The sequence below is a fragment of the Nycticebus coucang genome, chromosome 16, assembly GCF_027406575.1.
Source record: "Nycticebus coucang isolate mNycCou1 chromosome 16, mNycCou1.pri, whole genome shotgun sequence".
NCBI lineage: Eukaryota > Metazoa > Chordata > Mammalia > Primates > Lorisidae > Nycticebus > Nycticebus coucang.
The window spans coordinates 8,275,166-8,297,837 of NC_069795.1; the positions used below are offsets into that span (position 1 = coordinate 8,275,166).

At 39.9% G+C, this 22,672-nt stretch overlaps 1 protein-coding gene across 5 annotated transcripts in view; it reads right to left on the reverse strand.

Annotated features, from left to right (window-relative positions):
* DYRK1A (dual specificity tyrosine phosphorylation regulated kinase 1A) overlaps window positions 1–22,672 on the reverse strand; it is a 154,036-nt gene that overhangs the window by 109,536 nt on the left and 21,828 nt on the right. Inside the window, exons 2-3 of one of the 5 annotated variants that reach the window (XM_053564828.1) lie at window positions 12,673–12,789; window positions 11,300–11,445 (exon numbers count right to left, since the gene is read on the reverse strand). The exons of the other annotated variants lie outside the window; for them this stretch is intronic. The gene's annotated coding sequence lies outside the window, so the exon portion shown is untranslated. The remainder of the gene's footprint in view (window positions 1–11,299; window positions 11,446–12,672; window positions 12,790–22,672) is intronic. 5 annotated transcript variants of the gene reach the window in all.

Genomic DNA, 22,672 nt, shown 5'->3' on the forward strand with positions numbered 1-22,672 from the left:
TGAATGAAAATGAGCTCATAAGCACAGTTAAGTGATACCTGCAACCTAATAGTAGAATCAGTGACTTTGCTGTGGGTTTGCTGTCTAACTCAACCCTATGCAAATGGCACAAAAGCTGGTGTTTGCTACAGAGAATAACTGTTGCATAAGCTAAAAAATACTTTATAAATATCAACTTTAAATAAGTAGCTATAAGCAGACAAACCTTGGGACTAGTTTGGAACATTTTTTTCCTTTTTAAATATCAAGCCTCTTTTCTAAAAAGAGTATTTTTAAATGTACTACTTACATTAAAAGTGTTAGAAAACAAGGGCCAGAGGTGGTGGCTCATGCCTGTAATCATAGCATTTGGGAGGCTGAGGCTGGAGGCTAGCTCATTATATTAATTATATTATTCTCTCTAGTTTATGTACGTTTGAAGTTTCCTATAATTAACATTTTTAAAAATTAAAAGCACTAAAATTATATGAGGAAAGTGTTAGAAGTACAGCAATCTTCAAACCATAACAGGTGAGCTACTAAACAAAAGTAACTAACTAAAAGAAGCTTAAAGATTTGGTGACATTTTGTGGAGAGCTTAAAACATACTATGATTAAGTAAAATGGAGGGGGGGTTGTTCTTTTTTTTTTTTGAAACAGAGTCTCACTGTGTCACCCTCGGTAGAGTGCTGTGGCGTCACAGCTCACAGCAACCTCTTAACTCTTGGGCTTAAGCAATTCTCTTGCCTCAGCCTCCCAAGTAGTTGGGACCACAGGCACCCACCACAAAGCCCGGCTATTTTTGGTTATAGTTGTCATTGTTGTTTAGCAGGCCCGGGCTGGGCTTGAACCAGCCAGTCTCGGTGTATGTAGCTGGAGCCCTACTCACTGAGCTATGGACACCTAGCCAGGGTTTTTGTTCTCTTGTTTGTTTCTCTTTGAGAAAGGAAGAAAGAGTTCAAAAAAAAAAAAAAAAAAAAAAAAAAAAAAGCTTGAGAAACTATTTTCCACGAAATAGTGTTTTTTAAACAAATACCAACAAAGACATAAGTAAGGTTTGACTTCTGTAACTTTTTTTGAAGCATTCATTATGTTAACAAATATATATAGTTATACTGTTATAATTCAAGGGGCTATGGTAAAAATTCCTTTACCAATGATACCAATGAGCTTTGAGGAATCAATACAGCCAAAACTTCCTCACCCAAAGTCTTCTACAGAGACAGATCTGAATACTAGGTTGATCAGCTGACATTCTCTAGCCCCGCGTAGAGGAAAAAGTTAGACATTTTAACAACTTTCCCCAAAATTCCCTTTTGCTACCCAAAGCCATATTTGATTTTTCTCTTCGTTATACTAATAACACATTATTAATGATATCTAATACAGATGAATTATACAATAACACAGAATTTATTATCAGATTTAGGCTAAGCAGTCTTTGATTTCATTTAATTGAAGTCAATCCTTTACCAGATAAGGAAACTGAGCTCTAAAGAGGTTACATGCCTTAATTATGACAGTGTATGAAAAAACAAAAACACTAAAATGTTAAATCATAAACCAGTGATAAAAGCAGAAATATTCCACTGCCATTTTAATTAAAGCATTCCAACTATAATGCTACACAGAAGTACAGGTTTAAATTTTTGTATCTCTAATACAAAAATCCAAAATCTAAGATGCCCCAAAACCCAAAACTTTTTCAGTGCCTGCATGACACCAGAAGTGGAGAATTCTACACCTGACCTCACGTTAACAGGTTGCAACCAAAACTTTGTTTCTTAAACAAAACTATTTAAAGTATTATAAAAAACTGCGAGGCCTGGCTGTTTTGACATGGCATTGACTCTAAGTCTCTGGCTGGGCAGGCGTGTGCGCATTGCTGTCACGTGCTCTAGGGTTGGGATTGGGGGGTGGGAGGGGGTGGGCCCGGCCCGGGCTCCTTCACTCGCGATCCAGACCCAGACTCCAACTGGGAGCTGGAGGAGCAGGAGCTGCAGGAAGTGGAGAGCACCCTGAAACAACAGACAAAAGCAATCCAATTCCAGAAAATTCAAAGGCAAATGGAGGCCTCAGGTTCCCCACCCCAACCCTGACATGGGCAGCCATGGAGCAGATTCGACTTTCTTTAATAAAAAAAAAAAAAATATATATATATATATATATATACATACACACATAAAAAATAAAAAATTACCTTCGGGCCACGTGTGTCTGGCATATATAAAACGATGTTTAGACTTGGGACCCACCCTCAGGATATTCCATTATGTATATGCAAATACTCCAAAATCTGAAAAATCTAAAATCTGAAACATTTCTGGCCCAAAACACTTGGATAAGGATTACTCAACCTACATGTGTAAATTTATTTGTATATAACAAGAACATGAGAACATATCTAAATGAAAAGGCACATACATAAATGAAAAAAAAAAGAACACAGCCAACTTACAATACCTCTCTCTGGTCAGGCCAATGGATATGGAGAGGGTGGGGTAGGAGCAGAGAGCGCTAAAAGATGCACGTTATTAGACGTGCACCTGCACACAGTCTAGTAACTCTAAAAATGATAACGCACCTATGCCTCTTGATAAAACTGAGAAATGATTTTATATAATCAAACACACAAATATTACCTTAAAAATCAGATGATGAATTAACACCGAGTTTCATTTTCATCATTCATTTCTTCCAACAAATACATGCCAACCACTGGAGGCAAAGACTATCACTGTGCCTCCCCCTCATGGACCCAAAAGTGTAATATGGGAGACAGACAAAGATTACACTAATAAGTAACTATAAACCATGTTATGAGGGGGAAAGTCCAGATTGCTGAAAGAGAGTATATTGAGAGAAACCAATTTAGATTTGAAGAAAGGAGTATCAGAAATAACCCAACAATTTTACAGGTTAGACCTAAATTTGTAGTCTTTATAAAGTTTCTTAAGCTCACAATTCTTTTGATTTCTAGATCCACGTAAGAGATGGTGAGAAAATAATTAGGTGAGTGGAGATCTGGAAATACTGAGGCTATTCAGTCAAGACAAGGAAAAACTGAAGAAACTGAATAGATGCCTTTAAATAAGCAAGTCTCAATAGTGGTCAGTTCCGGAGGGAGAGAAGGACAAGCTGGAGAGGAGCACACAGGCAGACCAGACACACAGCTTTGACCATCAACAGTGTCCACATGAAGAGCATGCCCCACTGGACAGTGAAAAACAGGCAGAACCTGACCCTGCAGTGCATGGTGGATATCAGCACCACCTTGCATGTCAAGCCTTAGCATCTCACAGTCTTCTACGAGGAAAGACATGCTGTTTTACAACATCTCTTCCATCGAGAACTTGCAAAGTTTATTCCCCAAGCCCAAATCTATGACTCAGGCTCTTACAAATGCAATGTGATTCTGAAAACCACCCAACAGTACCAGGTATCAGTGAAAGGTATGCCCAATCCCAGCTTGATGCTGGTCAAGGAGGAGGCCATAGAAGGAGGGGTTGTGAGGGCGCATTGTTCTGTCCCAGAGAAAAAGGGCCCAATACATTTTACAATTGAAAAACTTAAACTAAATTCAAAATCTGTCAAGCAGAAAAGAGAGAAGAATTTGTGGGACCAGAATTTTGTGACGCTGGAATTCCCCACTGAGGAGCAGGACCATGTTCTAATATTCCACTGTCAAGCTAGGATCATGTCTGGAATGAATCAACCTGGAGACCTCAGGAGCGAAATGTTCACTGTGAGGGAATCCTTCTCTGTTCCCAAGTTCCACATCAGCCCTGCCGGAATGATCACAGGAGATCAATCCCTCATTAAGTGCACCATTCAAGTGATGCACGTGGCTCCCGAGTTTCCAGAAATCATTATCCAGAAGGACAAGGTAATTGTGGCCAATAGCAGACAGGGAAATGAGGCTATCTACTCAGTCATGGCTTTGTGGAACACAACGGCAAATGCATGTGCAAAGTGGTCAGCAGCATCACGGTTAATATAACTATTTTCCAAGCCAAAGCTGGAATTTTCCTCTTCACATCTGGACCAACGTGAGATCTTGAACCTGTCATGCTTCATCTCAGGAGTACCTCCATCCAATTTCATCCTCAAAAAGGAAGACACAATTGTGTCACAAGCTCAAAATTTTACCAAGATGGCCTCAGAGTGGGACAGTGGGACATACACCTGCATTGCAGTCATCAACAAAGTAGTCAAGAAAAGCAACGTGGTCCAGATAGTTGTGTGTGAAATGCTCTCTGAACTTAGGATTTCTGATGATGCAGAGTCTGAGATCATAAAAGGTCAAACCATAGAAATCAGTTGCCAAACAATAAATGGAACTTCACCTATTTCTTACCAGCTTTTAAAAGCAAACAGTTTTGGAGAGCTGTATGAATCACTCAAATGATCCTGCAGTATTCAAAGATAACCCTACCGAGGATGTGGAATACCAGTGTGTTGTGGATAAAATTGCCATTTCCCAGACTAAAATGTTCAGCCAGGTTCTGAGGACCAAAGCGATAGCCCCTGTAAGCGAAGTCAAGCTTTCCATCCTATTGAATGAGGCAATGGAGACTGGGAAGGAAAGCACGCTTCGATGTTCCATGAAGGGTCTGGTCCCATCACCTACAGGTTTTACAGACAAAAGGAGGGCAAACCCTTCCACCAAGTGACCTCGAGTGACAGCCAGGAATTTTGGTGCAAGCCACAGAAGGACAGGATTACTGCCCGGCCTTCAATAGAACCAACATTGTCAGAAGTGTCCCTCAAAGTAACACACTAACAGTCTTTCTTGCCCTGTGGATAAAGGGACTTATTGCAGTGATTGTCATCAGAGCAATAACTGCCACCCTGGCAGTTGGGGTCAAATACTATTTGTGAGGAAAGCCAAGACCAATGAGAAGATATCAGATCCCAATATGGAAGCCAGGAGTCATTATGGTTACAATGATGATGCTAGAAACCATGCAATGAAACCAATAAACAATTAAGAGCCTCTAAACTTGGCCATGGAGTACACAGAAGAGGAAGCGTCCTTGGATGAGCCTCACAGAGCTCTGGGAACAAAGGGCACAGAGATGGGTGTACAGTGAAATCTGAAAAGCCAACCCTGATAACCATGGAAAACAAGACATTCTAGAATGAAAGGCTTCCTTGATGAAACTTAGTGAGGGAAGACACTCATTCCTAGGAGGATGACCACGTTCTAAGAAGAGCAGATGATCTCTGCATGCCACGAGTTCTGTGCACTTACTGATGAGCCCGTTCCACTCCCACCAAAGAGCGAATTCTCAGGCTAAGCCACTAGTTCTTAAATGCATCCACCTGCCATCAATGTTGGGTGTTAAGAGATACAGGGGACCTACTGAAGGCCATGCAGTAATACTGTCCCTCCCGCTTCTTGCTAGCCTGTGGCTTGCACCAATCACATGCCTGGCTGTGATTTGGGGTCAAGTAAATGTGTTTAATTTCCCACAAGGCCCTTCTTTCATCAATTTGGAGCATCCTTGCAATTCCAAGAGCAGAGAACGTTCAGGGTAAACAGAACATTGGGATATTTTGAACTTTGAAAATGCTGTTATATACTTGTGCACTGTTGGTGAGAATGTAACATGATATATTAAATGAAAATTTTTTAATAAAATTACATATATGCAAAAAAAAAGAAAGAAAATGCTGTTATACAGAAATAAAGACCTTTTCCTTGTGCTTTCAGACAAAGAAACCAATTTTTATTTTGTAGTCAAGCACTTCTAGCTTATGGCCTGGTTTAGGGGCTAGTTTTTTCCTTTGGTCCTTCAAAGACCTGTAAGTCTGGGTAGTTCTTGCCCTTTGGGAGTATACAGCACTGACCAGACAACTTTACCTTGTCCCCTCTGTGACCTGACACAAACCACAAACGGGCAAATAAAGCTGCTGGGGTGCAATTCCTTGGATATGCCAACCTGAAGACGAGGTTCACTCAGGCAATGCACAAACTGGAAAATGATGGTGGAATCAGGACAGATGTTCTTAAGCTGTCTCACTATACCCTATCTTTCTTTTCCTCCACCATGCCAAAGGCTGAAAGACAGGAAGATGGTTGCCTATGGCAAATATTGTTTTTAACAGAAAAATGAAATGCAAAAAAGTCAATAAACAAATAAGCAAGTCTCAACAAAGATGGAATGAACTGGCTTGCTCCCTATAGTTCAAGGAAACAGGACTAGAAGAATAAGCACAATGTTATGAGAAGGCAGAGAATAAACAAAAGAACAAAGGCATCCAATAATGGGGCAGCTGCTTCCTGAATGGCAGCCCCCAATCATTCCTGCAGAGCCTGGGACCCACAGCATCTGCCTTGGCCATGATTCCAACCTGGTGGGAAGTGGGGTTTGACTGCTCTAGAGTCTACTCAACTGGCTTGATCTTTGCCCAAAGGCCCTCCCTCATCATTAAAAGATTATTTAAAAATCTGCCTACTCCATGAAAATATGATCAGGGAAAGAGCTAAAATGTGAAAGAAAATTTTCTCCACCACTGAGGCAATTTTTTTCACCTTAGTTTCTGTACTCCCTAAGAATGCTCATGACATAAGAGTGGGGGAAAAAAAAAATTTTTTTTTTTTTTTTTGCAATCTTGAAGCTGGATATTTATTTATACTGAACCATTCTGTACCCATACATTCTACTTCACAATCCCACCCCAGCCCTGCTCAACAGGAACCTAATTATATTAATCTTTATATTCCTTCAAGCACATACAAATGAATTATACACCTAACAAGTATTGAACAGTAATCCTCAAATATCCTGCTTCTGGCTATGAGGAAATAACTAGTACTGATTGGCTTTCCCACTGTAAACAACCATAAAACTGAGCAAAATATTAATACTGCCCTGGTTCTCTACGGACAATTTACCAACACAGTGGAAGGAGCTAGAGTCCAAGCAAAGCATGGCACTCATACTGAGATGTTAAGGTAAAGATTAGAGTTCCAGGAAGGCACCCGAGAGAAGAGAGCTGTTAGAAGGGATCTCCAGAAGTCTGTGCGGGGGACCTATGAGAACCAGAACGCACAGGGACAGGGTGAAAGCACCTGAGGCACAGAGCAACTGCTTAGAGGTGGAGGTTGATAGCAGGCCTGGGGCATTTGTGGTCCCTGTCCAACTACAGTAGAGAAATCTCATTAATACCTTGCAATAGTTAATTTATACTGGTTCTGTGATTCTGGAGAACCTTGACTAATACACACCACCTTAACATTCTCTTCCTCTTTTAAGACCAAGGACCACACTTTAGAGTACAGCCTACTCCAGACTAGTACTAGTAATTATCAAAACCAAATCCAGACAGAATACATACACAGAAGACCAGGTCTGGAAGTCAGGCCTCACCATGTCATAAAGCGCAAGCAGTTTTCCTGAACTATTCACAGATCTTGCCTTAATAAAGTTTAAAACTAAGCCTACACAAATCTAAGGTGTAAGGTGACCAGACTCTAGAACAAAAATTTACGCTTAAAAGAAAACAATATTCATCAAAAACTAGTAGACAAGCACACAGAAAAATATGATCCACAGTAAAGGAGAAAACCTATTAACCCAAGTTTAGAACAGATGTTAGATTTATCAAAGACTTTAAGGCTGCTCTTTTATACATTCAAAGAATTAGAATTATGTTCATAAATTTAAAGAAACATGTGGTTTTTAGTGTGTGAAAAGGGACTGTCATAGAAGAAAAATAAAAACTATAAAAAAAGAACAAAAACAAAAGTCTCAGGCTCGGCATCTGTCGCACAGTGGTTATGGCACCGGCCACATACACCAAGGCTGGAGGGTTCAAAACCAGCTGGGACCAGCTAAACAATGACAACTGCAACCAAAAAACAGCCGGGTGATGTGGCAGGTGCCTGTAGTCCTAGTTGAGGCAAGAGAATCAATCACTTAAGCCCAAGAGTTAGAATAGCAGTTCTCAATCTGTGGGTCGTGACCCCTTTGGGGGTCTTCTGCATATCAGATATTTACATTATGATTTGTAACAGTAGCAAAATTACAGTTAAGAAGTAGCAACAACAATAATTTTATGACTGGGGGTCACCACAACATGAGGAGCTGCATTAAAGGGTCATGCCATCAGGAAGGTTGATAACCACCAAGTTAGAGGTTGCTGTGACACCACAGCACTCTACCAAGGGAGACATAATGAGCCTCTGTCTCAAAAAAAAAAAAAAAGTCTAAAACTGAATAACAACTAAAATTTAAAAATTCTATTCTAGATGGGTTTGAGTTTAACAGCATATTGAAGATGGCAGGGGGGAAAAAAAACAGTAAACCTGAGGACTGAGCAATAGAAATTATCCAATCTGAAGAGAGAAAAGACTGAAGAAAGATGAAAAAACCCTTACAGACCTGTGGAATATCAAATTTTGTAACACATAATTGCTATCACAGAAAAACAAAGTGACAAAAGGGTAGACCAATATCTGAAGAAATTATAGTTAAAAACCCCTCAACTTATAACCACATTTGGGCACATCATAGGCACACAGCTTAAAATCAAAAATAAAGAGAAAATCTTAAAAGCAGCCAGGGGAAAAAAATGACAGAGTAAGAACAGTAATGATCACAGACACCTCATCACCACCATTAAAGTGCTGACAGACAAAAAATATTAATCCACAATACTCCATCCAATGGAAATAATTTTTTTTTAATTCTTTTTTTTTTGTAGAGACAGAGTCTCACTTTATCGCCCTCGGTAGTGTGCCGTGGCCTCACACGGCTCACAGCAACCTCCAACTCCTCGGCTTAAGCGATTCTCTTGCCTCAGCCTCCCGAGTAGCGGGGACTACAGGCGCCCGCCACAACGCCCGGCTATTTTTTGGTTGCAGTTCAGCCGGGGCCGGGTTTGAACCCGCCACCCTGGGTATATGGGGCCGGCGCCTTACTGACTGAGCCACAGGCACCACCCGCAGTGGAAATAATTTTAAACACAATGGTGAAGCATACATTTGTAGATAAAATTTTTAAAAGAGGGCGGCACCTGTGGCTCAGTCGGTAGGGCGCCGGCCCCATATACCGAGGGTGGCGGGTTCAAACCCGGCCCTGGCCAAACTGCAACAAAAAAATAGCCGGGCGTTGTGGCGGGCGCCTGTAGTCCCAGCTGCTCAGGAGGCTGAGGCAAGAGAATTGCTTAAGCCCAGGAGTTGGAGGTTGCTGTGAGCTATGTGATGCCACAGCACTCTACCCAGGGCCATAAAGTGAAACTCTGTCTCCACAAAAAAAAAAAAAAAAAATTTTTAAAGAAATGGGGGGTGGGGGGGGAAAGAGACCTGAGAGAAGTCTTTGCCAGCCCCCTATATTACAAGAAATGCTAAAATGATCCCAGATGGAAATAAAAATCTACACAAAGAATGAAAAGAACCAAAAATAGTAAATAAATGGGTAAATCTTCATAAATGTGTAATTTTTTGTCATTTCATTATAAGATTTTAATTTTTGTTAAAATAAAAATAAATTCTAAGTTGTTTAAAATATGGGCTTAAGGCTCGGTGCCTATAGCTCAGTGGTTACAGCGCTGGTCACATACACTGAGGCTGGCAGGTTCAAGCCCAGCCCAGACCTGCTAAACAACAATGACAACTACAACCAAAAACAATCAAGCATTGTGGTGGGCGTCTGTAGTCCCAGCCACTTGGGAGGCTGAGGCAAGAGAGTCCCTTAAGCCAGGAGTTGGAGGTTGCTGTGAGCTGTGATGCCATGGCACTCCACCCAGGGTGACAGCTTGAGGCTCTGTCTCAAAAATAAATTAATTAATAATAATAATAATAATACACACACATTCTATGTTCATGACTGGCACATGACAGCAAAACACTCATTAGCACCTTCCATTCCAAATGTGAACATCTTTTCTTTTGTTAACACCACCACTGAATATATGCTGAATAAATTATTTTGAATATTTTATTCAAAATAAGCTATATTTGAACACCCAAAATTTACTGTCAACAATACAGTATAATAATAATAATGGAGTCCATGGTTCAGTGCCCGTAGCACAGTGGTTATGGCGCCAGCCACATATGCCGAGGGTGGTGGGTTCGAACACGGCCAGGGCCTGCTGAACAACAATGACAAGCGTAACAAAAAGAAAAAAAAAAAAAATAGCTGGGCACTGCGGTGGGCGCTTGTAGTTCCAGTTACTTGGGAGGTTGAAGCAAGAGAAACTCACTTGAGCCCAAGAGTTGGAGGTTGCTGTGAGCTGGGACACTACGGCAGTCTATAGAGAGTCACACAGTGAGACTCTGTCTCAAAAAAAAAAAAAAAGAATAATACAGTCCAATTATAGCAACCTATTTTCAACAATGATTCAACCAAGCAACTTGGAAAAAGTATCATCATAGTATCATAGTGCCTATTTTATTACTCCTGATCTCTGCAACTTCTCAGTTAATAAATTAAAACTAGATCACTAAAAATAAGTTCTAATCATTTGTCATTTCCCTAAATTTACCCATTTTTAATAAATTCTTGATAAAAATTACTATTGTCAGCTTGACCCGTCCCTAAAAGAACAATAGCTTCCATTATTTAGAGAAAAGCAGTTCAAAATCACTGTTATAAATAGCATGTATAAGGAGCTACTAAATTAGAATCATCAGGCAAACACTGAAAACTTACAAAATTATTATGAATTCTTGCTACAGTTAAAAGTACACTTATATCTAAAAGTTACTATTTCAACTTTCCTGGTCTTATAATTTTTTTTTTTTTTTTAGGGCAGTTGATTCAGGCGCTTTATTAGGTTCCACTGCAGAGCTGGTCCAAACCCGGCCAGGGAACACCAGCCAGCCCAAGATGGAGCTAAAGCAGGAGCACTTGTATCCTGGGAGCACCTGCTCAGAACATAGTAAATTGAAAAAAGCCCCTCCCCCAAAGGACATCCTAATCCCTGGAACCAAGCTACAAAATGATTATGAATTCTTACAACTGGAAGTATACTTATGACATATCTAAAAGTTACTGTTTCAAAAGCAACCTTCCTACTCTTTAATTTATAGGTGTGTGGTAAAATTGAAAAATACATCCTCAAGGACAGCTGCGTCCTAACCCCTGGCATACATAAATGTTATCTTATTTGGGAAAAAAGATCTCTGCAGGTATGATTGAGGATCTTGGGATAAGGAAATTATCCTGTATTATCAAGGTAGGCCCTAAATCCCATCAAAAGTGTTCTTATAAGAAAGAGGCAGAAGAAATTTGACAGAAGAAAGGCAGCAGGGCCATGAAGGAAAATCTGAAGTGATACAGCCGTAAATCAAGTAATGCTGACTTACGAGTCAAGAAGTCACAAGTCAAGAAGTGCTGGCAGCCTCTAAGCTAGAGAGGTCAAGGAACAGGTTCCCTCCTAGAGTCTCCTGAGAAATTGTGCTCCGGGCCCTGCAGACATCTGATTTAGGCTCAGGGATACTGATTTTTGACTCTGGCCTCCAGCCCTGTGAGAGAATAAATTTCTGTTGTTTTAAGTCACTAAATTTGTGGTAATTTGTTACAGCAGCCACAGAAAACTAATGTTAAGGAGGTAAGAAAAACATTTTCAAAATTTCTTAAAATATGTATGTTCTACAAATGTCACCCATGAAACATGCTCTAACCTGTGTTTGTACTATTGGATAACTTGCATTGTTGGACAGAAAACTGTACGTAATTTATGTCAGTATCTCATTTGGCATGATCTGCAATCTTACTGCTTTTTGACTGCGTGCCTTTAAGCTTTAAAAAGACATAGCCGCTGGAAGGCATGTAATGTTCATAATGTATAAATACCATCTCCTGTTCAGTGAAACCCAATACTTATACAGTACTAGTCAAGAGAGTTCTCACATATTTTATTACAAACAGCAAATGTTAGAATACCAAACCAAGGCTGTCAATGACATGAAAGGCACAAACTGTATCTGGAGATTTTCACTACTTTATTACTAATATCTAATACAGTATTTATCATAAATCAACCATTATATTTCCTACAAAGATCCCCTACCACCAAACCCTGCAGTACTCCCACACTGCTTTCCTCCTGCCTGCACTCTCGACCTTGATAATAAACCCACACATCTCTGTGTCTAATGTCATAATGGGTTAGCAACAATCATGCCCTTGGTCAAAATCAATGTACTGAAAAAGGAGGAAGAATCTGATGAAACTGATTCACAAGGATAAGTCACTTATATCTACACACAATCCAAATTTGGCCCCACCATCACCAATTGCTTATAGGTTTTTAAAATCCTATACCCTCTCCACTAAAGGATGTTCCCTCTCTCAACTCCCAAGACTACTGGGATTGACTAAAGAGACATGCATAAAGTGCCTATCATATGGTCTGCACAGCCAATCTTGGTGTCATTTCCCTTTACTTCAGAAAGGGGACTTATCCTTAATCTATACAAGTTTCTCTACCATTTTACTTGTCTACACAGTCTGACAACTGCACTTGGAGAGAGACATGTCCCCCTACTACCTGTTCCCTCAACAAGAGCTCTCCTCTTGTCTCAGGCTGTCTCTTCGTAAGAGAACCACCTCACATGGCCTCTTCCTTCCACTGAACTTGTCCTGTTGTTATGGTTATGATTCATTTTTAAAAAGAAAATCATTGTTAAGAACATGATCATGATCTGTAAGCCTCCTGTCCTCTACTAGATAAAACTATAACTTCCTTACCAGTGTGGCATCCCCAAAGTCCAGAGCACAATCTTCCACACAGATGACACAGAACATGTTTTCACTGAAGCATCAAGGTGACTGACAGCTGGCATCTTATAAGCTATGAAAAACAGAAGTACCTGTACACTGGGCAGAGAACTTCTGAGTCTCTCTTCAATTATGCAAAATAAAGACGCCTAGATTTCCACGTATTATTTTCCATTTTATTTCTAAATGGGATAACACACACTGCTTATCTTTTAGGACTAATTGTACAAATCAGCACAATACTTCACATAGAATTGACGTATAGTACCACCTAACATTTTTTAAGACACTTTTTAGTTTATGGAACAATTTCAAATACAACTCATTTCATGCTCTCTGAACCCTGTGAAGTACTAGGGTATTAGGTATATTGCTGGGCAGGTATTAATTATGCACTTAAACATAAGGTATCTGAACCACTATCTAAATAGTGGTTCCCATACTACTGACAGCTACATCAGAATCACCCATAGGGTGCTGTAAAAAATTCAGATTCAGAGACATAACCCTCAGAATCTCCAAAAGGTAAAGCCTAAGCCTATATTTTGAATAAGGACCCCAAGCAATTCTGTCACATGGCCAAATTTGGGGTTTTAGAGTAAGAATTCAGAACCCAAGAGGCCTGATGATATTTAAGAAAGAGCTTCCTTTGACTGGATTAGTTTACTGATGAGAACTATAGGCTACTCCTCTGGAAAAGAGATGTCATTTGTGACTAAATGTGTATGTACCTAAGTGCTTCTAACAATGGAGTGCAGCAAAGTTATGTTAACACTTTATCTGGCTTAAGCTTAGAGGAAACAAACGTGTAATCAATTAAGGCTGGTCAATTTTGCGTTTCTAATTAATTCCAAAACTTGTCTTTCAATAGACTATCCTTAATATTTTTATGCACAACTTGCCAAAATAATTTACTCTTTATATTAATTACACAATTTTTTTTTTTTTTTTGTAAAGACAGAGTCTCACCTTACTGCCTTCAGTAGAGTGCCATGATGTACACAGGACTCACAGCAACCTCTAGCTCTTGGGCTTCCGCGATTCTCCTGCCTCAGCCTCCCAAGCAGCTGGGATTACAGGCGCCCGCCACAACGCCTGGCTATTTTTTGGTTGCAGTTCAGCTGGGGCTGGATTTGAACCCGCCACCCTCAGTATATGGGGCTGGCGCCTTACTCACTGAGCCACAGGCACAAATTTTTGCTGAACAAAAATGTTCAGAAAAAAAAAAAATCCCCCAAAATGTACTAGTACATTTGGTACTTTAACTTAGGTGCAACTTGGAACTGAGTATCCCATAAATTACTCATTTATCCCTTTTTCCCCTATTCCCAAATTAGTATTTATGAACCCTATCAATTTATAGTTTAATTGAATTTGAAAAATTATATTAATATTATACAGCTCTTTGAAAGTACTTACCACAAAAAAGACGATTATACTGCTATATTATAAAATGAATTGGCAGCCAGGTGAGGTGGCTCACACCTATCATCTTAGCAGTCTGGGAGGCTGAAGCAGGTGGATTACCCAAGCTCAGGAGTTGGAGAACAGCCTGAGCGAGCAAGAGCAAGACCCTGTCTCTACCAAAAATGGAAAAACTAGCCAGGCATTGTGATAGGTGTCTATAGTCCCAGCTACTCTGGAGGCTGAGGCAAGAAGACTGCTCAAACCCAGGAGTTTAAGTTTGCTGTGAACTATGATGCCATGGCACTCTACCCAAGGTGATGAGTGAATAAAAAATAAAATAAAATAAAATAATAGGCAGGGCGTGGTGGGTCCTGTAATCCTAGCACTCTGGGAGGCCAAGGGAGGTGGACAGCCTGAGCAAGAGTGAGACCCTGTCTCTAAAACTAGCTGGGCAGCGGGGCACAGCATCTCATACCTATAATCCTGCCACTCTGAGAGGCCAAGGCTGGTGGATTGCTTGAACCCAGGAGTTTGAGACAAGGCACTGTGTGCTGGGCACCTGTACTCCCAGCTACTTGGGGAGGTTAAGGCAAGAGAATCGCTTGAGCCCAAGAGTTTGAGGTTGCTGTGAGCTGTGATGCCACAGCACTCTACTAAGGGCGACAAAGTGAGACTCTGACTCAATTTAAAAAAAATAAATAAAAAGAATAAAGAAACTAGTTGAGTGTTGTGGCAGGCACCTGTAATCCCAGCTACTTGGGAGGCTCAGGTAGAGGCAAGAGGATAGCCTGAGCCCAAGAGTTTGAGGTTGCTGTGAGCTATGACACCATGGCTCTCTACCAAAGGTAACAAAGTGAGACTGTGTCTCAAAAAAAAAATAAATAAATAAAATAAAATGAATTGGCTAGTACGATTAGATAATAAAAAATATATATATTAAAAAGGTCACCTTTTTTCCCTTCAGAAAGGTATTTCATGTGGTAATGTTCCTTGGTGCCCCAATAAACTTCTCTTGCTAATATCCACATCATGTACAATTCCCCTCCTCCCCTTAAATCTGGGAGGTCTGTAACTTGCTTTTGACCTATAGAATCTGGTGGAAATGACACTGTATCAGTTCCAGGCATAAGTCTTAAGGCCTAGTGGCTTCAACTTTTGATACCTCTGGAAACCAGTTACCCCAAAAAAGTCCAACTGCAGAAAGCCCAAGCTAGCCAGGTGAAAAGGCCATATACAGAAGATACTCCAGCACCACACATGTGAGGGAGTAAGTCAGCTAGGACTTTCCAGTGCCAGCAGCTGCCATGTGGAATGAAGAAAAATGCCACCCAAACTGGAGCGATGTGAGCAATGGAATGTTTTAAGCCACTGAACTGCCACGGTTTACTAAGCAGCAATAGGTAACCTCAACATTATGTATGTCAACAAATATAGTAGAAAAAAGTACAATGAATCTGTTCACAAATTTGAAAGTAAACATTCTACCACTCCTGAAATAATTTATTTTCCTGAATTGGGGTAGAGGGGCTGATAAATTCTAATATCTCATATTTAGCATACATCTTTAACAAATAAGAAGTTAACTGGACTACAAGATAGTTAATATGTGTCAAGCCTCCACGCCAGACCTAAGGCCTACACACACCCAGAAACAAAGTTTGTTTATTAAACTTCAGTGAAAATTTGCCCATGGGTCACCTCTTTGAGAGCATGTGCTTTCAACTTACAATACAGATCCGAGTTTTTGAAACTGGTCCATATCCTTACAAAGAGGCAGTAATGAGAAATGTAGAGCACCATTACGTATTATGAATGACAACCATGGATATGTCTTTATTAAGGCATTCGTTTATTGAGAATATTACCTATTATGTGGCAGGCATCCTGGATACCAGAAAAAGATAGTTCCTGCCCAAAGAAGCTCAATCTAGCAAAGGCTCTGCTATGGTCCTGCTATGATCTAAATATGCCCCCCAAAATTCATGTGTTAGAAACTTAATCTCTAATCCAACAGTGTTGGGAAGTGTTTAGGACATGAGGACTCTGCCCTTGCAAACAGATTAATGCCATTACAAAAAGGTTTGTAGGAGAGAATCTGGTCCTTTTTGCTCTCTGACCATGTACCATGCAATGACTCCTTCCCCGTGAAGGATGCAGCATTCCAGGTGCCATCCTGGAAGCAAAGACCAGATCCCAACAGCAATACTCCCAGCACCCTGATCTGGGATTCCCACCCTGCAGAACTGTGAGAAATAAATTTCTGTTCTTTATAAATTACCCAGTCTATGGCATTTTGTTCATAGCATCATGAAAGGATCAAGACAGGCCTCAAAGACAAATGATAATTTTATAAATGCTATTTATAACAAAGCAAAGAAAACAGAAGTAAAGAACTGATGAGAACAGCAGATAGACCTATTCCCTCTACCCTTTCCCTGCCTCATTCCAGGAGGGTTAGAAATAATAAAGGAGATGACATTTGAGATGAGCAACTGAAAGTTACAAAAGACCTCCTCCAAAACCAACCTTGGGTGGAAGCTTAAGCATTTTAATGTTGGTTCCATTGGTTCCATTAGAGGCATTTTCATCTACTTTATTCCCCAACTATCCATACCATATAAAACAGGTATAGGCACCTATAGGCACATGAACATTTGTTAAATTTAACATCTACAGCTACGTAACTGTGGGCAGTTTAATACATCATTTATAAGATGAATAATGGCTCTTGGAGCTCCTTTGAGAATTAAATGAAATACATGATAGTATTTGGAAAATGATAATGTGCAACAAAACGTTTGTGTGGCATCATTATTTGAGGAAGGAGCATTTGTTTATAGTCATATTCCAATGAGGGGTCATGAACTGACCCCAACCAATGGTTTCTTCATGCATTTATTTATGTGGGACAACACAGAGCATTCAAATACAAACCATCAGTGGGGTAAGTCCCTGACCTCCCCACCCACTGATACGCAAATGCTGCATCAAACACCTGCTATATGCCAGACTCTACGCTACATAGAAAATGTTATTAAAGCAGTACAATACGCTTGAAAGGCAAGTAGCAGAAGAGCCTAACACATGTAGGGAAATATAAGCTCCTTAGAATGGCTCTGGAGAGGAGGGAAGATGGAAGGACTGCAGAAAAGGAGATGAGAAAGACACTAGTATCAGATAATAAAGAGAACCCCACAGTAAATGTGGTCTTCATTCCACAGAAATGGGAATCATGGAAGATGAAAAGCAACAACACAGCAGTCAGGACTGGAGCAGGTACAACAGAAAGGGTTGCGGACGACAGCAAAAACAAATAAAAGACAAAAACTAGTTTAAAAGAATATTAGAGCTTCACCAAGTATATATTCAACATATCCAATAATCCATACATTTACCTCTGTTCTCTCACAAAATTTCACTAAAAATAAAACAAAAAAAGAGACAGTGACAAACAGTTTTTTAGACAATGGAAAGATGATGACACAGTGGTAGCAGATTTAGGAGAATGAAGGAAGCCACAGGATAAGTGTCTACAGTTGGACATGCCAAGGAAACTAGCTACTGCATCTCAGAACTCACAAAGGCCCAGGACATACACATATCCAACTTTATCCACTATGAAAGCCTAGGAACACCCTAATGCTCAGATCTTGGTTTCTAAATACCATTCTCCATTGAAAAGAACCAGGACATTAGACAGCCTTCTTAGAATTAACAAACAAATGCACAAGCTATAGAAGAAACTTTGAAGAAAGTGGACCTCATCAAAACACAGTATCATTCCTGCCAACGATGCCTACCCTGTATCTAACAAGGAAACACTAAACATGCACTAAACATGCACTAAAATAATTGGCCTATATTCCTCAAAAATATCAATGTCACAAAAAAAAAGAACAGCTGAGAAACTGTTCAACATCAACCCAGCTGAAAAACACATAATGTGTTAAGTGATTCTAGACTGCATCCTTTCCTAATAAAGCACACTGCTGAGGAACATGCCCAAGTGTGGAGGAGACAGCAGTAATGTATCCATAGTAAAGTGCTAACTTTGATGGTTGTACTGCTGTTACCCAAAAGAATACGTTTGTTTGTAGGAAAAATGCACCACAATATTCAAAAAAGAAAAGACTCCATGACACATGTCAAATGCTGCAGGAAATGAAATTATTTGTACTATACCTGAAAGTTTTCTGAGTTTAAAGAAAAAAATAAAGGTGTTAAAACCCCAAATTAGGCTTGGTGCCTATAGATCAGCAGCTGGTGCGCTGCCCACGTGCACCGGGACTAGTGGGTCCGAACCCGGCCTGGGTCTGCCAAACGACAATAACAACTACAACTACAACAACAACAAACAGCCAGGTATTGTGGTGGGCGCCTGTAGTCCCAGTTACTTGGGAGGCTGAGGCAAAAGAATCACTTAAGCCCAAAAGTTGGAAGTTGTTGGGAGCTGTGACAACATGGCAGTCTACTGAGGGCAACATAGTGAGACTCTGCCTCAAACAAATAAATAAAAATAAAATAAAAAATAAAAATAAATAAAAATAAAACCCCAAATTACAGCCCAAACCCCACATAGGCTGGCAACTACCCTAGCCATAAAGATACCAAAGGCCTATTTGTCAGGACAATGAATAGAGACTCTGTACTCAGACAAGTCAAGCACATCAGAAAATAGGTTTGAGGCACAAGACTAACATCAGTGAATGACAGGCTTTAAACAACTGTGCACTTCAGCCCTCCTCCCCCAGTTCTGCTTAGAGAACACCAGCAATAGGAATATACAGTCCCTCCTCCTCATGCATGGGATTTACAGTCAGCCCAACTGGGAGCCCTGCAGTAAACCTCTAGGGTTACTCAACCAACTACAAGCCTCACCCTCAGAAAAGCTTCTATCAGCTTTACCATGCCTTACTCCTAAACATACGCCCACCTGCCTGAGGATGGCCAAATATTTGATGAAAGTTGCTAACGTCAAGGACACATAACCAAAACAAGCAGAGCAATAGGAATCCAGAGGAAAGTGAGACAATGACAGGAAGAAAACAAATAAAAGCAGCCCTAAGATGCAGCTCTCCACATCTGTGAGTTCATCTAACTGTGGATTGGGGGTGGGAGGTGTTGAGAAAGGGTCTCACCATACTGCCCCAGATGACCTCAAACTCCTGAGACCAAGCAATCCTGCCATCTCAGCCTCCCAAGTAGCTGGAACTACAGGCATGAGCCAGGGTATCTAGTGGAAAATACTCTTAAGAAAAAAAAAAAAAAAGTGAGACCCTGTCTCTGCAAAAATTTTGTTTACAGGGTGGCCAATAAAGTTTGTGTGCAATTTAAAATACTATGCCATTGTGGCCGGGTGCAATGGCTCACACCTATAATCCTAGCACTCTGGGAGACCAAGGTGGGTGGACTACCTGAGCTCATGTGTTCAAGACCAGCCTGAGTAAGAGAAAAAAAAAAAAAAAAAAAAAAAAAAGCTGGATGTTGTGGCAGGCACCTATAGTTCCAGCTATTTGGGGGGCTGAGGCAAGAGAATCGCTTATGCCCAAGAGTTTGAGGTTGCTGTGAGCTACGATGTCGCAGCACTTTACCAAGGGCAATAAAGTAAGATTCTGTCTCAAAAAAATAAAAAATAAATAAAACAAAATACTGTACAATTTTAAATTGCACATGGACTTTATGGCCATCCTGTATAAATAAAAACTTTAAAAACTGAATGGTCCCTTCTGTACTGAACATACACAGACTTTCTGTTCTTATCCTTATTCCCTAAACTATATTGTTCAGGGACTATAGTATAACAACTATTTACATAGCATTTACATTGCATTAGATATTATAAGTAATCTAGATATAATTTAAAATGTATGTGTGGATGTACACAGGTTATTTGCAAACACTATGCAATTATATATAAGGGACTTGAACATCCATGGATTTTGGTTTCCAAGGGTGGGAATTCTAGAACCAACCTCCCACAGATACCATGGGACAATTGTACATATAAATGTGCTCAAAGAAGTAAAGTATTTGTAACCATGAAGTAAAAACAAAATACTGGGGGTTAGGGGGTATGTAGGGAAATTAAGAAAGACACCCTGGTCAAAGATAAAAGTTGAAAAATATCTCCCAAGGAAAAAATAAGTAAATAAAGCAGACAAAATAACAAAACTGCATGTCACTTGAGAAGACCAGAGCAAAGAAATTATGTAAATTATACAAAAAAAAAAGTTTCCCAGAACTAAACAATACTTGTCTCCAATGTGAAAGGATGGGTCCAACATAATGAAAACACTCAGGCCAAAATACATCACTATAAAACCTCAGACCCCCAGAGATAAAGAGGAGTTCATTAAAACTCTCAGAGAGGGGGGGTGGAGAAGAAGGGTTAGAGAATATCACACAAAAAATACCAAAAATTCCTAATAAATCTATGAATCTATGCAATATTATATAATGGCTAACTTCACAGGGTCAGGTATTTTTGATCTCTGAAAAGAAATACATTACCTTGGCTCAATGCCGGTAGCATACTGGTTACAGCATCAGCCACATACACCGAGGCTGGCAGGTCTGAACCCAGCCCGGACCCGCTAAACAAGGACAACTGCAACAAAAAATAGCCATGTGTTATGGTGTGCACCTGTAGTCCCAGCTACTTGGGAGGCTGAGGCAAGAGAATCGCTTGAGCCCAAGAGTTTGAGGTTGCTGTGAGCTGTGATGCCACAGCATTCTGCCAAGGGCAACACAGTGAGACTTTGATCATGAGGGAAAGCAGATTAAAAATATTTTCAGACAATGACAATGTCTAAAACAAATATATAGTTTCTCATGTACACTTTCTCAGAAAGTATTGAAAGATGTCCTCCAGAAAAATGAAGGATAAAAACACAAAAGATAAATGACTAGAAAACAGGAGATCCAAATCTGCCACGAAATACATGAAAGCAATTCTATTAGGCCTAGAGAGGAAGAATTTCATAAAGAAGCAGTTTGACAGAAGCTTCAGTTAAGCTGGCTCTTTAAGAAAGGAAAAAAAAAAAAAACACAACTAATCAGTATGTTTGAGTGTCCTGAAAACTACTGAGTGGCTATTGGAAAGAAAAGGAAAACTTACTCACAAGTACTAGAAAATGAAGCAAACAGAAGTACACGATAACAAAATTATACATGGAGGGAAAACACAGTTCAGGCAGTCCTCAAGTTACAAACGTCCAACTTATGTACAATTTGTGCTTACAAATGGTGGCTATTTCTGTATACAATTTGGCTTATGATAAATAAGATTTTCATAGTCATAATTAAGCACTAAATACTGATTTTACCAAAAAAGTTACATAACTGTAACAGGGAAAAGAAGTGTGACACAGGTGGCTTAAAGTTAAATATTCATCCACAACAGAAAATCAACAGATAATGTCTTAAATTTTCAGTTAAATACAAAAGTAGGGTAGAAATTACCTCTCCAGCCTCCAAACCCCCTTTCTTCCTTCATAACAGAAGCTAAACTTTGTTCAGAACCTATTTGCACACCTCCATTGGGAGGAGTGTGCCCAGTTCCAGAAGTAGGCCTAACTGATCTAAATGTAATCCCATTTCCTTTCTAGGGTTTCAGAAATGAACCTTTAACCCGTGAAATGAGTCTGCTAAGAGTTCCCAGCCAAAGTTCTCACATTCTTACACAGCTATAAGAAACGTAATTTTCTGCGGACATTGTGTATGAATACAACCCCAGACACTGCTGCAGCCATCTAATTAATCTGCTAATGGAACCTCCCAGTGAATAAAAGCAGAAGATGGGGGAAAAAGTAGGGCCCTGAAGATACTTTTGTGCCAAAGTAGTCCCTGAGCCTATTCCACCTCTGGACATCCAATTATAAGTCAAATCCTCTTATTTAAGATCAGGGTCTCAATATTTACGCCAAAAGCATCCTATCTGATAATAATAAGCATATTATTTTAAAAAAAAAAAGAGAAGTAAATCGAAGAAAGAGCTAAAAGAGAGGGCAAAAGTAATTATAGTTCAGCACTGGCCAAGAGGTGTGCTTTCACACAGTACCACAAGTATTTCAGATGTGCCAAGATCCTCTAAAGACCTTAAGACACCTATAACAGCATCTTCAATTTTGCCTGCAAAGACCTTCATGTATAAAGTGTGGGAAGTACTGCTGTACAGAACAGGACTGGAGAGCAACAGGGTGTGCCTGGAGATGGCTATTTCTCATTATAAGCCTTTCCGTACGAGTACAGGTTGAATACTCCTTAACCAAAATGCTTGGGACCAGAGTGTTTTGGATTCTGGAATTTTGGGGGGGGGACTTTGCAATTTTGCATTATACTTATGGCTGAGCATCCCAATTCCAAAAATCCCAAATATAAAATGTTCCAATTAGCACTTCCTTCGAATGACATGCTAATATTCAGAAAATTTTGAATTTTGTAGTATTTCAGATTTCGGTTTGGGGTGCTCAACCTGTATTTGGTTTTGATTATAGACATACTGAAAATAAATTCTTAAATTAGCTTGGTAAGCAAGAAGAGACTTAAAC